General features: G+C 39.5%; 1 protein-coding gene and 1 long non-coding RNA gene across 2 annotated transcripts in view; both read right to left on the bottom strand.

Moving 5' to 3' along the window:
• Positions 1–20,319, bottom strand: part of LOC308392002 (alpha-1,3-mannosyl-glycoprotein 4-beta-N-acetylglucosaminyltransferase C-like) — a 74,678-nt gene that overhangs the window by 29,653 nt on the left and 24,706 nt on the right. The window lies entirely within an intron of this gene.
• Positions 19,290–20,220, bottom strand: LOC308390152. The gene is made up of 2 exons (XR_013970401.1): positions 20,145–20,220; positions 19,290–19,547 (listed from the first exon to the last, which is right to left on the bottom strand). It is a non-coding gene; the product is annotated as an uncharacterized lncRNA (long non-coding RNA).

Here is a 20,319-nt window from a genome sequence, read left to right as displayed (position 1 = left end):
GATCAGTGGAATTTACTGAAAGCTACAAAACAGCTACTAGACGAATCTTGTGCTTTTTGTTAACCTCTGCTTGACAGAAGATCAGTGGAAGATAAATTCTTGGACATTTCATTAGTTTAGCAGCAGAAATGTCAAAAGCAAGAAAGCTTAAAATTTTGCATCTGTGTGTACACAATCGCAGCTCCGCCTTTGCCTCATTCCCTACCCATTTCCTAAGCTTCCTGTAATATGAATATCAACAGCTATTATGGTCACAGAAAATCCATATGCAATGCGGAATAATAATGAAGAGAACGTGGTTTCACAGAATGCAAATAATCTCTTAAAACTGCTGCTCAGCGCCTGTAATGGGATGCCATTTTAATAAGCCTGCGTGTTGAACAACAAAGCCATTTGGTAAACACCATTGTTCATTTGCCTGTTGACACCAGGGCAGCACATGAACTGACACGGACACTGCTGAGCTGCTGTGTGTTTGTGGGTTGGAGTGTGTGGGTGTGTCGGGAAAACAGGCATCAGGAAAGCTTTTGATGAAGGGAGAACATTTTAGTGTTTTCACATCGCATGTTTTTCAATGATTCTTTTAAATGAAGTTTTCTAATATATTCAACATGATAAATGTTACGCAAGTAATTTTTTTTAAACTTTGAGTTTTTATTTACAGAGGAGTCTGTATACACCGTGGTCACCATACTAAAACTACACAGACTCATTTATGGTAGGAATTACTTTGAAAATTAGACTACGGGGACACCTGGCGTCTTTGTTTTATGTTTGTCTTTCCAAATGAAAAAGCACAAAAATTGGATGTATGTTTTATTGGTGACTTAAGAAAAAATTACTCTTAAATTGCCATTTAGGGCGCTAGCAAAAATGAATTGCTATCAGCTAGTACTGAAGTGTACATGCTGGCTGAAAAAATACATACTGTACATGTCAATCTTTTTTTATCCAATAATTTTGATCTTCTGCAGATTTATTTTTTGAGCCGTGTTTGTATTTTTCAGAACAAGTAACAGAACAAGCTTTATTTTGGAAGCTTAGTTTATACACTGAAAGAAAGTTATTTCACAAAAAATACAAACTAGAGGGTAAAAGTAATTATTTGCTTCATAATAACAGTTGTGTATTCTTTTTGCTGGATAACAGCCGGCAGTCATTTGCTGTACTTTTCAACAAGTCTCACACGTGTCTCCTGAGAAACTGCAACCTATTCTTGTTTGGCAAAACTCTCAAGTTCTTTCAGAGTTGATGGTCTTGTATCATGGAACTTGGACTTCAATCACAGGTTTTCAGTGGGATTTGTGCAGCCCAGTTCATAACGTTCACCTTGGTTTTCTGGAGGTAGTTATTTACTTGAAGTGACAGTTTTGGGTCATATTGGAAGACAAAGTGGCAACTTAGAGGGTTTTTTTCAAAATCTTTGCACGTCTTTTTTTCTTCATGATTCCCTCCACCTGTACGAGATTCTCGGTTCCAGATGGGCTGAAGCATTCCCACTGCATAATAATCCCACCACCATGTCTCATTGTGGGGATGGTATTCTTTTTTTCTTTCTCCAAATATAAACAGCACCTCCACCACCAAAGAGCTTCAATTTAATCTCATCTGACCAACAGGCACACTTCCAGTACCCATGATCTTTCTCCAGGTTGTTCTTAGCATACGTCAGTCTGGTTTGAAGGTGTCTCTTCTGCAGAAGTGGAGTTTTTCTTGGTCTGCAATTTTGCGGCCCATTTCTGTGTGAGGTTATAGTGACTGTCTTCTAGGCAAAGTCATTCACTCGTGTCTCGGCAGATGTCTTCAGACACATCTCTCACTAGTTTTCTTTTCCGGTGTCTTTGAACTCTCTCACTTCCTATCTCTGCCAGACTTGTTCTGTGCTGTGTTGCTCTCTATGAATTTCTTGATGATGATCCAATCTTGGCACTTGGAAACACTGTGATAACTTTGTATATTCATTTCTTGCTCTGTGAACATCAACAATTCTTTTATCAAGTCTAAATGAATATCTTTTGTTTGAAGTTTGATGCTTTCTCATGTGACAGCTCAAACTTACTGTATGCAAATTGGAAGATAACGCTCAGCTGTAACTTGGTTTTACAAGCTTTGAGTATTACAAAGTTAAAGCATTGTACTGCACTAATTTGTGCTATAGCTCAATACAAAGGTCAGTTTTTCACAGGCCCAATTATATTTACCCTGTTAATTCTTCCTAAAATTATTCTGTTACAAATAGAGATCATTTATTCTTCTTAAAGAAAACTAGTTTACAAATGCTATGTTGTAAATCCTTTGCTTTGTTGAAAAAACTCCCCCACTTGCCCTTGTTAAGGCCAAAATACTAGCTGGAGGTAGGCGTAGTGAGTGGTGCAGTGAGCGTATGCTGCTGTGTCTTTCTGCCGCTGCTCTCTGTATGTTTGTTTATTTGGTTTTGTTTTATTTTCACTGTAAAGTATTTAACGTACCATTTAGCCCTTGAGCACTATTTTTGATTTGACTCTGGAAAACCTGGGCTGTATCGTTTATCGTGCTAATCAACTCCTCTGAGCACCTAACTCACCAGCCTAACACGAGCCCTCACTGCTGTTTGGTTGGTTAACGCACCTCAAGTATCTGGCTTCTCAAGCTGTGGGTGGTATACATAGTGCCAAGCAGGTAATTACAACTACTTTTCTGGCAGCGGCTTGTTAATCGTAGCCCTGTGGCTTGTTGGCTAATGTGGTTTAACCTGGCTGTGTGAACAAATGGAGAAACTATGACTCCTTTTTTAACTGTATGCTTGCCGAGTGTTGCTTGGCTTTATTGTTGGACTGTGCTGTTTTTATAGCCATATCAAAAGCTTGGACCTTTATGCGAATAGCTACATGCTTCACTATTCAAAATCTGAACTTCTACGTCTAAATACGAGGACTCGGCTGCCTCCCTAAACTTATGTGTGCTGTGCCCCCTTGGGGATCGTTTGAAGCCCACGCTATGCATGCATTTACTCGTTTTTTGGGAAAGCTTTTTCTGCAAGTCCCATCCATCTGGACAGTCTCTAATTTTTCTCAACTAGACTGGATTCTCCGCCCCTTAAATGGTGTTCAGTGAAAGTTCTGTGGTGAATAAGACTTTCATCTTCCATGACCTCTTTGTCTCCTATGGTTTCGCCTTTTGTTATGACAGAAATTTGGCTACCAGCCGGTGATTTAGCTCCTTTTGTTAAACTGACTCCTGAAAACTGTAATTTCCTCAACACACGAGGTTACCACCTCCCCGACAACAGGTTGTGGAGGTGACCTGGCAACCTCATAGCAACCTCATGTTGCCAGGCCACCTCCACAACAGTTTTCAGAGATCACTTTGAATGCAGAGTGATGCTCAGAAAGGACTACAGTACTTCTGTACTAGAGCTGTTTGTGACGGATCTGTCATCCAGGAATTTTCAGACTTTTCGTTTGTGACAACGAAGCTTCTAATTCTTGGTAACTTCAATATTTACACCTCCAAACCTTAGTTTGCTGAATTTTTACAACTTTGGAGTCATTTAATTTAACCCAGTCTGTCAATGGCCCTACATACAAGCAAGGACACACAGACCTCATCTTGTTTGATGCGTGTCCATCTGATCATAAACTCATTTTCTTCAATATTCCCATTCCTCACTCACCTAAACAAACCCTCATCCCCTTTTTAATACACCCTAAACGTCTCAACCTTCCCCATTTATCTGCTGCTTTTGCTACATCTCCTTTATTAATGGAAGTTCTAATCATCGCAATATTCCTGATGAGCTACTTGCATGCTGTAGTTCACCTCGCACCAACATTATGGACTCAATCGTTCATTTCAAATGCAGACGGTATAAACTAAAACTTGGTTAAATAATGCCACTCATGCAGTAAGACAGGAAAGTAGAATGTGTTTAGAGACTATTTGAATAACTATTAGCGCACCATCAAGGCAGAAAGAGCTAAATATCTCACTAAGAATTCTGGTAATCCTAAAGTCCTATTTAACACAATTAATTCTGTCCTGCGTCCCGCCACTACAGCCATTGCTGAGACTGCCTCACACACACGAGGTTCATTACTAAAATAATTTATAATATCAGAGCAAATATTCTGCTCTAATCTCAAGACCCCTGTGAGCCACAAACATGCTCTTCTTTTCTCACTTATTTCAAACCAGTCTCTTTAGCTAATCTTACTGATATAATCATGCACATGAAACCAACTACTTCCTCTCTGGACGTGTTCCCTACGCCATTTTTCAGAGATGTGGTGAAGACAGTTGACCCCAACACCCTCGCTATTGTTATAGCAGTGTCTCCAAAGGGACTGTTCCTCATTCTCTTAAACTATTGTCTAGCCGCTTCTAAAAAAAACTGGTTTGGATTTATCATTTCTAAGCTGCCATTTCTGTCTAAGGTTCTGGAGAAACTCGTCTTCCTTCCTTTCCTCTTCTCTTTCAAGGATGCCAATATTCACATTTTGGACAGAGAAGACAGATGGTGGTTTGACAGGGGAGTGAAAGAAGCCATCTATGCTCGATGTGAACAACCATCTTTGAACAGAGGGGGTGGCCAAAAATCACCTACACCTGTCACCTACAATCCAGTTTTGAGATCCCTTACAAGGGACCTCAACAACATCTCTCTCTGAAGCCAGGTGATGATGGTACATTGCAGAAAGTTTCAGATTGTCTTAGTGACATAAACTGCTGGATTATAATTTTTGCCAACCGCAAGTCTGTCTTATAATAAATAACTTGTGCCCACAATCAACTAATGTACCTCTCCACATTTAAAACCTTCATTTCATTTTCAGTTCTACTCTCAAGCTGGACAAAAGACTAAACTCAGTTGTTTCATGGCAGTTTTTTCCAACTCAAGACAAACATTTTTAAACTTAAACTTATCTTATCATCTAAGGACCTGGAAAGAGTTATCCATGTTTTTATTTTGTCATGTCTTGATTACTGTAACTCTCTCTATTTAGGCAACTGTCAGTCAAGTCTGTTCTGCCCGCAACGTGTTCAAAATGCAGCTGCAAAGATTTTGACAGGGATCAAAAAGAGAGACAGTATTACTCCAATACTTGCATCTTTACATGGCTGCAAGGTAAGTACAGCGTCGATTTCAAGGTTCTATTATTTGTTTTTAAAGCTCTATCTATCTATGATTTGACTACAAAAAGGAGAAACAGGATTATTGGTCTATGGAGCATATCATGCAATGCTGAAAACCAACAGTAACATATATATTAAAACATATATATATTTAAAATCTAGCCGAAAGAAAGCAGCCTAACCAGTTTGTTTAACAATAATCTAATCCCATCTCCAAGGAAAAATAAGCAAATTTGCAACACCTGTTATCACATTTGTAATTTTTTAATGCATGAGATTCCCTTAAAAAACTCTCTCTGCCCACTTGAATCACTGAGGACACACTAAACACAATCTCTCAACAGGAAAAACCCACTGTTGCTCTATCTCTGGCTGATTGGCAGAGTAGTTGTTTAACAACACAGCAGGCATGTCAGGCGCTTTGAATCAGAAACTCAGGTAAATAAAGAGTTATGCAAAAGCCACTTTATTTAAAGGCAACTGTCAAGACCGAGAAGATTTTTGCATATGTTTTAATTAGAGTTGCTCTGAGTATGATTGAGGCACTAAAATTGAATCTCCCGGCCAGAATTAAAGTTGATGCAGGAATCCAGACTCAAAGGAAAATGTTAATAGAGTTCAGAGAGTGCGAGCAGTGGAATTATCAGCAAGTAAACAGCATTTCTTCCAGAAGAAAGCAAATCTTCTTGCTTCCAGCTGGGAATTTCACCAACTGCATCTCTGCCTGGTTCGATGTGTTTACTTATTCATCAAGGTGGAGGCGGCCAGCAAGTTTCTTAGACTCCAACAGTTACCATCTTCCTGCTGTTGTACATGAGGGGTAGATGTGATTAAAAATGAATGGGAACATGTGCAATTGCAAGACCTGCAAGGAGTATTCATGCGCTCATGCTGCATGTTTGGTTGCAGCACACAGAGATGATGTGGCTCTCTGATGTGGTGAATATGGTAGTAACAAGATACACATAAGCTAATCACATTTTTTTGAATATGCATTGTTTTTAAGATGTTTTTAAGCAAAACTATAAAGCTAGCAGTTATACATATGTCTTTATGGTTTATTGTCATAATCAAATGCTAACTGTACAAAAAAAAAAAAAACACCCTGAAAGAGCCAGAAGAAAAAAATAAATAAGAATCAGGAAAATGTTACGACTTTTACTTTAAGTGTTTCAGCTTATATCTGTCCCTTGAGTTCAGTCACTAATTACGGCAGACCAAAACACAGTCAGCGCTCTGCTTCTCCCTCTCTTTCTTTCACTTGTTCTCCTCACAGTGGCAGCAGTGTGTATGACTTGCTGTGGGGTTAATTTTAGGCTACTAAGAGGCTGAAGCAAGGAGAGCAGGCCTATGCCAAACAGCTGTTCTGTTCTGACACAGAGTGCGTGTTACTGTGGAAAAGCAACTTTACATTCACAGAGTGTTGCTAGCAGCCTTTTTGTTGTTGTTTTTTTCCACAATAGATTATACATTTTGATAGTTTAATACTCGAACTGCCACGGGAGTGATTGTGACACCTTTGAATTTTAAAAATCATTTATCACTGTTAAAATTCATGACTTTTCCTAAAATGCGTTTATTCGTCATATAGTGAATTTAGTTTGAGTGAAACAAAAAGGCAAACAAACGAATAACAATAACGGTCACCTTATACCTGGAACTGCCAAGGACATAATTCTCACCCACATAGAAATGCTACTACAAAGTTGTTTATAGCCTATGCATCAATATGCCGGTCTTTTTATTTGACATCACATCCTCTGGCGTACACCACCGTATTTGTGGCACTTCGGTCGGTCGTGCATCTCTTGATATTTGTAACTTGCCACCACTGCCACAGCTGGGTGAAAGACACGAATGTACAGTCATATTTTACCGCCTTTTAAAAATAATATTCCAGTACAGAAACTCAGATATACAACTGGATATGTTGCAACAGTTTGAAAACTTTTGACTTTTTCTCTTGCTATATCAGCGCCTATGTGGTGGTATTGTCTTTGTGGCGACACCTGTCACTCAGGACAATACCGCAACAGCTTTGTGCATTTTAACAGCTTGCATAAATAGAAGTGACGGTGAGATGATGTTGCAGCGCCGCACAAAGATGTGGAGGGGGTGCGTGGCAAGCATAAAACCAGCATTACGTATGTTTGTACCCTGCTTCTTCCTTACTTGTCACGTTCAGCGTCTATGTATGTCATCCATATGTAAATTATGATCACCAAAATTTGCCTTTGTGACAAAACTTTGTTTGCATCAACATCAAATGCGGAATAAACACCTTGAAAAAGCGCTGCAGCCTAATTAACATAAAGCAGCAGTTGTGGCATTCCATGTATTGTTTACAGCGAAAGCTAGCTAGTTATGATTGACATAACTGCACAGGTGAAGAGCTGTAAGCTGAGGCTGCATGCCTACACAATACATGGAAGTCATAGAAGTCCACCAGACAGCTGAAATATTACAGGGACAAAGTCACAGCATCATCAGCTTGGAATGAAACATCACTGAAGTGTTGTAAAAAATGGCAACAAGGTCTCTGCCTAATCCTAATGCTCAGATTATTGTTGAGGATTAAATTCTAACACTGACACAAACAAGGCAGACCAGTTTAGATTGGTCGAGTTTTGCCGTCTAACTGATTTTATTCTGGACATGAAACCAAGTTCTTCATGCAAGTACTTGAATTCATTTAATGCATTCAAAAATGATCAGTTTATGATTTAAACTAAAGGACACGCACAGGACCTGCAGTAAAGAGTGGGAAGAAAAGTGTTAATTGAAGTTTAGCTTCTTTTTTGACAGCTGTGATTTTTTTTGTTTAACCAAGCGAAGAGAAGGAAACATAGCGGGGAGGCGGTGATGCAAGTTTTAATTCTGAGAGGTGGTATCAGTAAAAAACAACTATCAAAACAAGATATGACAACCCAAACTTTCATCTCTAGAAACCTGACTTGTATAATTAAGTGGGGGATGACATCAAGTGGGTGGCTAACTGCAGCAACATTTTTTATGCATGACATGCTCCACAAAAAGAGCGGTAAAAAGCTCAAGTCACATGTGATGCAGTGTAATGTGTCTGTTAATGATAGAGAGGGTGAACCACATTGACAGTTTTTAGAATTTGTCTGCAAGTTTTATGGTTACACTAATAATCTGTAACATGTTCTCACTTTTGTTCTGAATGTCTAAAATGTCAGCTGGGTTTTGGAGGGAATACTTTTATACACAGACAAGAATTTGGAAACAATCAGCATATTAGACCTGTTTTTAGGTTTTGGGGCTTTTGTCTCAACTCACAATTCAAGTAGGATGACAGAACAGCAAAAGTTTACATATTTCTGGTCCGAATGTTATCTTCAGACCTCAAACATTTTACTTCAAATGTCATGACTTGATACTTGTATACTTGTTTTCTTAGTATGATGCTTCCATGGACTGCACGATACAGATAACATCTGATTAGTGCTAACACATAAAATACTAGAAACTAGAAATTCATGGACCAAAAAACAAACTCAGTCCTAGCCTAGCCTAGAATTAAACCCACATTATATTCTATATTTGATAATTACATTTGAATGTTCCAGCATGCAGTGGGACAAACTGGCAGGTGTTACAACAAATGGGTGTTGCAAATGTGAAAAAGAAAAAATGTCATCCTATTGAAGTGGATGAAAGATAGATTTACTCAAATGAACCCAGCAATGAATGGATATTTTTGCATTGTATAATACACTAGGACGTGTTATGCAAGTTGTTCATGAGGGTGAGGAGAGCACTGAATATGTAAAGGCCGTTTATTGCACTTTTGGAGGCAAATGAGACTGAACATGGTGACGTAGGCTAACACACGGGTGTCAGGTGGCTCAGCCTGGGCTAAAAAGAGTATGGGACATGAGAGCAGAAATTCACGAGCTTTGTGAAAACAAAGGCAAGGATAATGTGGGACTCCCAGATGCAGAATGGAAGGCAGCTCTTACATTTGCTGTTCACATGACGGTCCATCGCATTTCCTATTCCTATTTCCTAATCTGCAGATAAAGTAACTGAACTATGAGCAAAATAGCAAGTCTTCAAAATTTTACAAAAACATGCAATTTATTTTCATAATTGGTTTTGGAAATGTTGATTTGGTAGTGAAAAAATGTTGCAGTTTGTACTGTGCCATTTTCGTTGCCTAATTGTAACATCTATTCTTACCAGTAGCAGTTTATAAAGAGATAAAATGAATACCGAGCAAAACTGAATTTAGCTTATTGGTGCGGCCCTCCACAACAGTCCCAGTTTCACATGCAGCCCCTTGAGAAAATTAATTGCCCGCCCCTGCTGTACAGACATATCAGTAATCCTGCAATTTAATTGCACGTTGTGTGAGACAAGTCTAACAAAAGCTTGGCTGTAGCCAGTTTCAGGCTGTATGATATCTATTTTGGTCAGATCCAGCAGTGCAATAACAGTACGGTGAACGGCAGCCCAAGAATCAAAGAATAAAATGCAAGGAGAGCCTCTCAGGTCATCTATCTACGTTGCTCTTTGATCCTAAACTTCTAACACTTGCAGAGTTTTCAGAAGCGCCTCTTTTGTCTCCAAAGCTCTAAATCTTGCTGTTGGTGGATGCGTCTCACAATGAAAAATGGGGCCAGTCTTTTGAACACCACCATCACCACATTTCTCTCCCAGAGTCACACAGTCTAAAGCGCTCTGACAAGTCAAGCGTACAATCTACAAAGCCCCAGCACCAGAGGTTCGGTTGGTGTCGGTAGCTTCTAAATGTAGAATTGATGAAATTAACATCAAGTTAAAACATTAATATGTAAGAGAAGATTTGTAGGTACAGAAAGCAGAGGATGTTAGTGTTTATTTCATCTGCCAAAGGCTAAATTATTTTTAATACTGCTAATTTTTCATATAAATCATTTTCTGCCTCTTCAACTTGTTTTGCTTGATGCTAACAAACTGCCTGTAAGCGTATAGGAAAAAACACTGATACAAGCAAAGTTATGACAGAAGGAGAAGAGTTTCAAAGTGAATCAATCTCCCAGGAAACATTACGCCTGTTTCAACGCTGATGTAGACTTCAAAAACACTTTGTAATATATTCCGCTTTCATCATCTGTCAGTCAGCAGAACTGTGGAAAATACTGTATATTTTAAATGTAGCTTATGCAGATGAGAGCTTTCAGCTCTGAGCAAAGGGGGAAATAAAGCCTGTCTGACTACAAGGTTAAAGCATAAATACGTCTATTATTGTTTAAAAGATGTTTTTAAAGTAGTTTGGTTCATTATTATTATTAAAGAACAGGCTTGCTCGTCTCAGCGTTCTCTGCATTCAGTGTGTCGGTCTTTTCGTTGGAGCCAGGATGCAAAAAGCTCGACTGATTATTATGTAGTGTCAGGATCAATGATGGGGCGTGGTTACTAACCCAGTGAGCTTTTTTCTCCCCAAGGTTTTTGGGATGTCAAAGCTGAGCTGAATGTCGGAAAATGACAAAATTCTGTAGAAATGTTAGGAGGTGGTTGGTTTTGTGGTGGTAGCGGGGGAGTGAGTAGCGCTGGGTCAGTTTGAGAAACACGGTAGCCTTGGAAACATTAATAGCCTTTGATGACTTTGATAAAATTTTTCTTCCTCCATTAATTTATCACAGGAAAGTCAGTCAGTGTGATGCTTTCAGCAGCGCCGGCTATAGACGTACACCGGGAACTGACAAGGACAACAGGTCAGATGCCTTGCTCAAAGGTATTTAAGAGCAAAACATACAAAAGGATTAACCTTAAAAACTGAGTAAGAGAGAGAGAGACACTTTGAAAGAGATGTTTTCATTTGGTCAGGTTTCCTCATGCTTGGTTCACATAAAGGTCTCAGCTCTATCTGTGCTCTAGGTGTTTATCTGAGTCCAGCAGTATTTAGTGGCAGATATAATGACTCACAGTGAGAAATTACTGCCATGGTAGTACAGGTCTTTACAGCAAAAAACTGATAAAAAGAAATCTGATATTCACTGGGAACTATGGGACGCTTCTTCAAAGATCTCCTCCACCCCAAACTGCTCTTAAATGACGGCTTACTTGGGGTACACTTATGGCATGTCAGCTTTATCAGGCAGAGTTGCAACAAATTTTTAATATATTTTCAGAACTTTTTGACGGCTGTAGTAGTTTGTTTGATTTGTGCAGTAGTATCTAATTTCACCATACCACACCTTTATTCCACAGAGATCTAAATGTTTTGGTTTTGTTATTGTTCTTTAATGGTAGTTCAGTCACCTTCTGATAGTATCAGTTTAACATTGTAATAATGTAACATCCTTCCAACAACTGCATTTCCCACCAATCTTCCACAGGGCAGCAGCCTAAGCAGAGAACCCCAGACCTCCTTCCACCCAGCCTTCTCCATCTTATCCAAGCGAACGCCGAGGTGTTCCCAGGCCATCTGAGAGATATAATCTCTCCAGTATGTCCCGGGGCCTCACCCAGAATCCAGCCAGGAGGCATGCAAGTCAGATGCTTGTGAATCACCGCCTTACCATGGTGGAGGACAGGCTTGTGAGGGTGCACAGGACCAAGGCAAATTGGTTCTGGATGAAGGGCCAGATGAAGAGAGTATCAGGCAACCTGTGAGAGGCAAACCATGGAACCAGTTTACCTTGCTTAGGATAAGGTTACTGGGGCCCCACCCTGGAGCCAGGCCTGGGGAGGGTGCCCAAGGGTTGCCTCTGGTGGCCTTAGCCCATAGGTCCTGGCTGGGCACAGCGTGAAGAAGAGGTATGGGTGTAACATCCTGTAAGCCCACTATCTGCAACACACGCAGTTGAGTGTAGCGTGCACTGGGTGGCATTCAAGGATGCTACATGCCCCATCCAATCCTTTTTGAGAGCTGCCATCAATTTAAAATAAGCTAAATGCTTTTTTCAAAAGTGGTACATTTTTATGGAACGCCAGGACTGCCATAATGAATTAATTAAATACACCATTAAATAATTAATTAAATGTGGCAATAATTAATTTAAATTGGAATTAATTAATTAAATAAATAGTTATGATATATGTAATTAATTAATTATTGACACATTTAATTAATTATTTATGTATTTCACGTTTTAATTAATTATTGACACATTTAATTAATTAATTATTGACATATTTAATTAATTATTTATGTATTTCACATTTTAATTAATTATTGACACATTTAATTAATTATTGACACATTTAATTAATTATTTAATGATATATTTATTTATTTCATTTTGGCAGTCTTGGCGCCTGGCTCTCATCATGAAATAATTTTATCTGTCAGCCTCACCCATCAAACTCAGGGGGCGGGGTTAACGCTGATCGAGTCAAAACCATTGCTTTGGCCTGGGCCCTGTTTCAGGAAGCCGGTTTAGTGGAAAAACTGAGTAAGTATACCCTGAGTTAACGAAAACTCTGGGTTTTCGGTTTCACAAAGCGAGTTCAGCTGCAGCCTGAGTGAGTCACTATGACGACACACTCCGTGAAGCTAACCTGCCCCCTAGCAGGTTTACTACAACTAACCCTGACTGTCTCCGCCCCTTTGTTGGAAACCTGACTGTAGGAAGTGTCGGACATGGCGTGCCACTTCCTTGAAGAGCCAGTAGATCGTGAAGCCCAAATTCTCTGCAGAGCTCTCCGCCGGGAGAGAGTGATCAGAGCGCGTTTGGACATTTTATCATTTCCTGATGATTTTCTGTGCGAACGTTACCGTTTCTCAGCACAATCTATAATTTATTTGAATAACATCCTCAGGCCATATATTACGCATGTGACACATCGCGGACATGCTCTCAGTTCATTGCATATTATTTGTATTGCACTTCGGTTTCTTGCAAACGGGAGCTTTCTGTATAATATTGGTGACGCTGAGCACGTTTCCAAGGCTACCGTCTGTCGGGCAGTCAGGAATGTTACAGTTGCACTGAAACGTCTCCTGTACTCGTCTGTGGTGTTCCCCGGTCATAGACCCACAAGATTTATCAAAGAGGGATGCCACAAAATTGCAGGTATCAGGATGACCAAAACTTAATGTATGATGTGGTGATACTTGAACTACTACTTAAATTTTACATTTATTTTCAGGGTTCCCAGGCGTGATTGGCTGTATAGATGGCACTCACATTCCAATCATTGCTCCTTCAGTAAATGAAGGAGACTATGTGAACAGGAAGTCTTTCCACAGCAGTAATGTACAGGTACATAGTTCCCTGTAGCATGTCAAACTAACAAATTATTTCATTATAGTAATGGATGCTAATTTGTGTTCTCTGCACTGTGAAGATCATATGTGATGCTGCCAACATTATCACAAATGTGGAAGCCAAGTGGCCAGGCTCTGTCCATGACTCACAAATATTCCGTGAATGTACACTGAGCACAAAATTTGGACATGGTGAGTTGAGAATACTTTAAAATATATAAAGACCAATTGCTTCAGGGACATTTGAACTGAAGTGCATCCTTCTGTCTTAGGAGAGTTCACTGGCTACTTGCTTGGTGATAGGGGGTATCCATGTTTACCCTATTTGCTTACCCCTTACCCTGACCCTGAACCGGGCCCACAGCAGCGATATAATCTGGCTAATTGCAGGACAAGAGCCAGAATTGAAATGACTATCGGAATGCTTAAGGCCCGGTTCCAGTGCCTGCAAAGACTCAGGGTCACCCCAGAAAGGGCATGTGACATTATTGTGGCATGTGTGATTCTTCACAACATTGCCACAATTAGAGGAGAACACTGTCCTTCTGAACCAAACATCAGCAGTGATCCAAACCATGAACATCCTGACCCTCCCACGGACATACAAGATGGGAGCGCAGTCAGAGACACCATATGTCACAATCATTTCCTTTGACCCATCACCTCAACATGTTGAAAGAGGAATAAACAGATTTTTTGTTCAACTGGCTTTATTGGTCGCCTGTATTTCCTGTACACAAAGTATTAAAAGATGTAAACCTCATAAAGTGTCTCTGTTGCTTCCTCCTCTGTAACAGCTGTCAATGTTTCTCCATTATTTTCCTGTAGTAAAGAAATAAACAACATTGCTGTTCTACTGTAAACTCATATAATCTGTGGAGTATTACTCACAACTGCATGTTGGTCTGGCTCAACAGGAGGCTGCACCAGATGCAGTACACCACCACCATCAACTGATAGAATATGAGGTTCATACAGGTCACTTATAACTTACAAGGGACCAAATGGCAATTAACAAACATACCAATCACCTTACACTTCATTGTCATTATGCTCTCAAAGACAACCAAGACTGAGGGAAGGCAAAATCAGTAGGAAAATAACTTCACTACAAAATAATCCATTATGGTAAAGAGTTTATCAAATGAATGAGCAGCACTGCAAAGGTGACTGTGAAGAAAGGATGTATGCACATCATGTATTATTTTGGATTTACCCCCTATGTAGGCACTTGTGTCTTGCGGGGTTATTGACTCAGAGGATGTCCCCGCCGAGATGCCTTCGGCCACAGGGCGCCCACTGTTTTGGCTGAGGGCCAACTGCTCAGCCTCTGTGAGTGGTGGTGGTGGAGGACCCCCACCTGTTTTTCGGGCCTCCGCTTTTTTTCTGTTGGCTATAACGGGTCACATTTGAGCATACAGAGTAAGCAAATATGTACTTGTAATGTGCTCAGATAATTTCAATAAGTGCTTACAGACAGAAAATTAATGTAGCCTCTAACTGCAATTGATTTACATCGGACAAACAGACCAAGCACTATGGCTCATAATACAATTACACCTTACCTGTTTGGACTATATTTTTCTATTTCATTTTTACTTGCTGCCAGGCACGTTTGGGGCCTGTTGGGTTGCACCTGCGCTCACATCACATCACAAAATAAAATGTATAAAATAACAAATAAAATAACATATGATAAAATAACGTGTTAAATGGGTGGAAATCCCTCGATCAATGTTTATATTAACACTCACGCATTGACTCTGTCGGCTATGTTTTGCCATGCATGCTCCCTTTCTTTTGCAGCTGTGGCTGTGTTACTTTTTTCCGCGGAATTTGCATGTTATCGGCATATACTGCCATCAGAATTTCGGCCTCAAGCGCTGTGAAATACATTGACCGCGCCTTCTTTCCCTCCGTCTCCATGGTGACTCGCTTAATCTGTGCTCCGCTTATCAGGGCTTTATGTATCCTCGTCCGCGCGCTTCACTTGGGGTTAAAGCAACTCCGCGTTGACTGAACTACTTGTTATCAGCCTTTCTGAAACCGAATATTCCGAGTTGGACAGTTCGGGGTTACTCAACCGTGAGTGTCGTTTTTCACTCTGAGTTTTCCAAACCGGCTTCCTGAAACAGGGCCCTGGTGGCCATTGTTTCTAGCACACAACAACCGGCATGTGGAAGCTAACAGAACTGAGCTTTGAAAAACCCTGTTTGTGTGTTACCAAATACCGTTTTAATATTTTTTTTAGCCGAGAATGTAGTGGTTTAATCTTCATGTGTCTGGTCGGTTTGTCAAGATACAGCCTCTTTGCAAAAGTGTTTCGATGATTTCGGAGATGTCTGCCCAGTCTCACGGCAAAGCGTGGGATAGACCCGCTCGCCTCGCAAGCAATCCCACCGACAAAGCGCAGGCCCCGGTACACAGCTGTAGTAACCCCCGCTGACTTCTTTTACTGAGGTTATATTTATCGGTGTTTTATTTCCTGATGTTCTTATGTGTCCTACGTGTTTCAGTCGCCAATTCTGAATTATAACTAACATTAAAAACATGTTTAAGGAGGAGAGAGAGCAAATAAATCTGTTTAACATCTGATCTTTGGGTTTTTGTTCAGTAATCAGCGTGACCTGTGTATAAACACATAAAAGAGATAACGTTGGTGTTTCCGTCATGTAGTAACTGCTGGCTTTAACTGTACAAAGGTTGTTCGACACTATGAAACACATACAGACTTCATGATGTTCGGCTAATATTTTTATTGTGAATATTAATCATGCTGACCTCGCTCTGTACACCACGCAGCGAGGTCAGCATATCCACGATATCCTCAGCTCCATGAGTTAACACAAAGTTTCCCAGCTGACTATCTAACTGCCAACTATTCCAGAGACGTGAAAATATACAGCATAAAGAAAAGTGTAAGAGACTCAGCAGCAGATTAGAATAACAGTTATACATTTAATAAATCACCAAATGAATCCAAGAAACGAGCAAACCTGTTCCGACAATTTGAATTTGTATTCCCTCAGCTGCAGACTCGCTGCTGTTTAAATGTTTGAAAAGGAAGATTAGATATAAAAAACGTCAAACATAGACTCAGTCTGCCTTCACATTTGATATGAGGCCAGCACGTATAGTGGCCTCAGCAGGCTATTACTGAAATACACGTGCTATATCATAAACTATGATATAAACAGGGAGGTCCTATTAACATGTTTAGTTTTAAAGGACACCTTCCTGCCTTTAGTCTCATTCATGAGCAGTATTAGTTTTCTTCTAACATCCAGAAGTCTGCACGATGTGTTTCATAGTTTGTAACAAGCCTTTGACAGGTAAACATAACATGACCGAAAAAGCAAAAAAAAAAAAAAAAAAAAAAAAGAGAGAGAGAGAGAGAGAGAGAGAGAGAGAGAGAGAGAGTGTTGACATAAGAAGAGAAAATGCTCTCAATTATGGAGACAGGCAAATGGTTCATTTATGTTTGATGTGTGTTTATTCCTCCCTAAATATCGTCGGTGAAGTTCGCCATGCACGTCAGATTTTCCTGCGCATTTTTATACCTCTGCCAACAGAGAGAGAAAAAAAAATCACATTCTAACAGACAGCTGGTGCTTAGAATACAGTTGAATAACTATTAAAAAACAGATGATATTTAGATGATAGTTCAGTCTAACACATGTGCCAGTGAACCATTAAACGTCTGTGAAACTATGCAGTTATGAAACGTAACTTTAACCTCAGCCAAACCGATTTGCTCAGTTGTAAATAAAACAGCGAAGTAAACGTGACCCGACAGACAGAACCTGAGTGAATGAAGTCCAGCGTTTAACCACTGAGAGCTAAAACTCAGCTGAGGTTTCAAAGCTGTGTGCTGGTGATTGGACATCAGCCGCTGATAAAGCTGGCTCGCCTATAAAGTGCTCTGTAAGGAAACAAGCTCCAGCAGCTCTGCGCTCGGGGAAAATACTATATTTACTTATCTTGTGCAGAAAAATGCGCTGACATTGCGTTATATCGAGCACCGGCTGCCCAGTTAAACTGTGACTATCACCAGGTAACTAGGCGTGTTTCTTGAATTAGCAGCAGGTGTTAAACAGCTGACAGATGAGGAGGAGGATGCATGCAGGTAAACTGAGGGTCTGCTGAGCTGATCGCTGGTTTCGTGAGAAAAATGTCAGCTCGTTCTTTATGTTACAGAAGCACAGAGACACAAGACCAGGCGGAAAGAGACGATCGTTCGGTGAAAATGAGAATCTGCGAATGCAACATGTGGAACACGGAGAGTGGAATATGTAAACAAACCGGTTAATGTACCCCCTCGGTGCACTCTGCATGCTAACTGTTAGCAGAGCTAGTGAAATCTCTGAAAACATCTGAGCACTTTTGCAAACATGTTCTATGTTGACAACCTGACCAGACATACGGCGCGACATTCGCGGCTAAAACACTGTTAAAAGTGTAGCTGGTGACAGAAAAACGGGGTATTTTAAAACTACACCACCACCATTGCTGCCTGTGATTTGATCTGCATTCTGGGATAACTGGCTGCCCCAAGTCTACACAAGCAATCGATTATCTAGGATCGACCTGTTTTGACTTACTTTGCACGGCAACCAATCAAATGTTAGAGAAGCTGCATGGGCAGCGTTAACCCCGCCCCCTGAGTTTGATGGGTGAGGCTGACAGATAAAATTATTTCATGACGAGAGCCAGGCGTCAGGACTGCCAAAATGAAATAAATAAATATATCATTAAATAATTAATTAAATGTGTCAATAATTAATTAAATGTGTCAATAATTAATTAAAATGTGAAATACATAAATAATTAATTAAATGTGTCAATAATTAATTAATTAAATGTGTCAATAATTAATTAAAATGTGAAATACATAAATAATTAATTAAATGTGTCAATAATTAATTAATTACATGTGTCATAACTATTTATTTAATTAATTAATTCCAATTTTAATTAATTATTGACACATTTAATTAATTATTTAATGGTGTATTTAATTAATTCATTATGGCAGTCCTGGCGTTCCATACATTTTCTCACAATAAACATTTAATGTTTTCTGTGTTCTCCAGTGACTAAATTATGGATTTATAAGACTGGCAAATTATTGCATTGCAAATGTTCCAGATTGGAGATACAAAATTAACCAGTTCATTTAATCCAAGAAAAGCAGTGGGGATGAAAAAAAAGGTAAAGGGAAGAAAGAGGACAAGAGGAAGTGGGACAGAAAATCTGACAAACAATAAAGAAAGAATTTCATATGTGATGAAATTTTAGTGTATTTCACACATGCTCAGCAGCCCTCATTACTCAACAGAGGTGGATGTGAGAGTGCATAAGAGTTCAAACACTCTTAAAGCCTGCCAGCTCCTTGTTAGAAAGTCTGTGTGGTGTTACATAACGTCCACGTGACACTTCTGCAGGTAACTGTCGCACTCTAACACCACCAGCATGATCATCTAAGAGAAATGGCATATTTCTAGTAGTTAGAATTACTCATGTCGACAATTCATGTCGTGCAACGCTGAAAAATTCACAGCATCATTCTCTCAGCATTTCCTTCTGTTAAAAGCTTTTGTGAGCTTATCGCAGGTCAATTCTTAATCAAGTACACAGTAAATCCAGCATGTCCAAATTAACACTGTCGGATTTGATTTCAACACTATTAAAGTGTCTATATGGGTCCACACCAGAGAGTGTTAATTTAACTCTTTTTGGAGAGTTGGTACGTTAACTCTGATTTAGTGTTAAACACCAAATCTGTCTGGAGTTGATAATTTAACACTTGGTGTTAAGAGTTTATATATTAACTCTCAAAGAGTATTTTAGTTTAACTACGTAAGAGTTATCTTCTAATTCATTCTAAAAAGCGGGAATTTTACTGTTCTGAACTTCTAGAAATTTCTTTTGGAAATAAACATTTACTAAAAAGATGCAATGGTTTTTGAAAAACATTTATTCTGAACTGTGCACCACAATTTCAAAACATTTTCTGAAAGATGTAACAGTATACATGTTCTCACTTTCATTAGAATTTTGTTTATCAAAAGGTCTGACATAGATGAGCTGGTAAATGCAAATAACAGCATTCTCATCACTTATTTCTTCAATACAATATGCATGTCCTTCATTCATCCCTTTGTGGAACTTCAACGCACTTCTGCTCTCCCCCATATTCCATCTTCACAAGCATATCCTGTGTGGAGATCGAATAAAAATTAGTTGACAGTAATTAATGGCACAAATAATCCAGTAAACAATTGCAGCACAGTAAAAAAAAAAAGGAATCCTCTTTGAGCCATTACTTGTGTAAAGTATTTTCCCAAAAAACAAGGACACAGGCAACAGGTAATACTGAACTAAATGTAAAACCTCAACTTTTTTCATTTTTACCTAAACCGTGTGCACAAAACTCTGGAGGGATCTAAATGCTACCGTAGAATCCAGTCAGGACGCCTGCTACTGCTGTTTGCTCGTTTTTTTTTAGTTTTTTTTTTTTATGGGCGATCGTTTTCAGGCTTCAAGTAGCACCATTATACCAACATTTCACATTCTAGACATTGTTTTAGGTGTATTTGACCAAAAGTTTGACTGAAAATTCACATGCAAGCTTTTTTTCAAGGCTGTGGTATTTGCCCGCAAACAATACCTTTCAGCTAGCTAAAACAGAATATTATGCTATCAGCGAGCAACATGGCTAATGCCTTTCACACAGCTTTGTCTCAACTCCAAAGAGCCACAGAAATAAAAGCTAATAGAAATAATTGAAACAATCTTTGAAAAAATGACTTACCAAGCATGGCAAACAACTCAAATATGTAGAGCAAAATGTTCCGAAACGGCTTCACTTCAGCTTCGATTGGAGCGGTGCTGGGGGCGGAGTCTGTGAATTCACTCTGTTGGTGTCATAGCCCCTCTAGGAGTTCAGAGTTAAGAGGTCAAGAGTTAATGTTTCCATTGTAACACCT

The sequence above is a fragment of the Rhamphochromis sp. 'chilingali' genome, assembly GCF_963969265.1.
Source record: "Rhamphochromis sp. 'chilingali' genome assembly, chromosome: 2".
In the NCBI taxonomy this organism is placed as follows: domain Eukaryota; kingdom Metazoa; phylum Chordata; class Actinopteri; order Cichliformes; family Cichlidae; genus Rhamphochromis; species Rhamphochromis sp. 'chilingali'.
This window is presented reverse-complemented; position numbering and strand designations above follow the sequence as displayed.